This window comes from Sinocyclocheilus rhinocerous, unplaced genomic scaffold, assembly GCF_001515625.1.
Source record: "Sinocyclocheilus rhinocerous isolate Xijiao unplaced genomic scaffold, SAMN03320098_v1.1 scaffold905, whole genome shotgun sequence".
Lineage (NCBI taxonomy): Eukaryota > Metazoa > Chordata > Actinopteri > Cypriniformes > Cyprinidae > Sinocyclocheilus > Sinocyclocheilus rhinocerous.
In genome coordinates this window covers 192,145-193,138 of record NW_015659390.1, presented here as the reverse complement: position 1 = coordinate 193,138, position 994 = coordinate 192,145, and the positions used below count along the sequence as shown (strand labels likewise).

The window sequence follows — 994 nt, the reverse complement described above, 5'->3', positions numbered from 1 at the left end:
GGAGAGAGCAAGAGAGCATGTCTTTATGCTTTGATTAATATAAAAATATATTATATAACATAAACAGGGCTTAAAGTTCTCCGGCACCATGCCGGATCTCTCCGGCATGTGGCGTTTAGCTGCGGGAAAATAAGATAGTTTTCTTACTTTAAAAAAAAACAAAAAACCTTGATATCACGTTTGAGTTAATGAGTTCGCCTACCAATGTATGAGAAGAACACAGCTTTCACTCTCAACCAAACTAACATTACTAGCCAATCAGACATTTTTAGTCCTATAAACATGAGATGCGCATAATTGTATCCAACTGCAGAGTTGCAGCTGATGAGCGCGACACATTCTGAAAAAGCTGCGAGGTGAAATGGTCAAAGATTTCTATCTAGAGCCATATTTATATAGAAAAGCTATTTTCTATATAATTAACGGAGCTTTGTAAACAGCTCAGAGTAATCACGTCATCTCCATAAGAACGATATGATTGGCAGAACAAATTTACCTGTAGTTTTGAAAAGGTCCTTTTCACACATGATCTCTTAACAGCAATTTACTAGTGAAGACTGTGTGAAAGGAGCTAAACTCTTCCTCTGCATATGCGGTGAGTTTGGGTTGCTTAACGTTCATCTGGGAAAACTGTGTGTTATCTCACGTAATTTGTAACTTAAGTCATTTATAAACCTATGCCAACACAGAATACATCAACATATTTCTAAATATGCGATTTATTGTAGATCGCGATTGCAAAATAAATGTGATTTATTGTAGATCGCGATTTCAAAATAAATGTTTCTCACTTTGCATATGGCCAAATATTGCAATTAAATGGATTTTAAACGTAGTTGAATCACAGGAAACATCACCAGGCTGTTGGCGCCCTCTGCAGGTATTTGTTATAATATAGGCATATTACACAGTTGTATGGTTAGAGAGTCGGACTCCTAACCCAAAGGTTGCGGGTTCGAGTCTCGTACCGGCAGGGATTGTAGGTGGGGGGAGT

The 994-nt window shown here is 37.7% G+C and overlaps 1 protein-coding gene across 2 annotated transcripts in view; it reads left to right on the top strand.

Annotated features, from left to right (window-relative positions):
* LOC107723734 (HBS1-like protein) overlaps positions 1-994 on the top strand; it is a 31,548-nt gene that overhangs the window by 28,090 nt on the left and 2,464 nt on the right. The window lies entirely within an intron of this gene.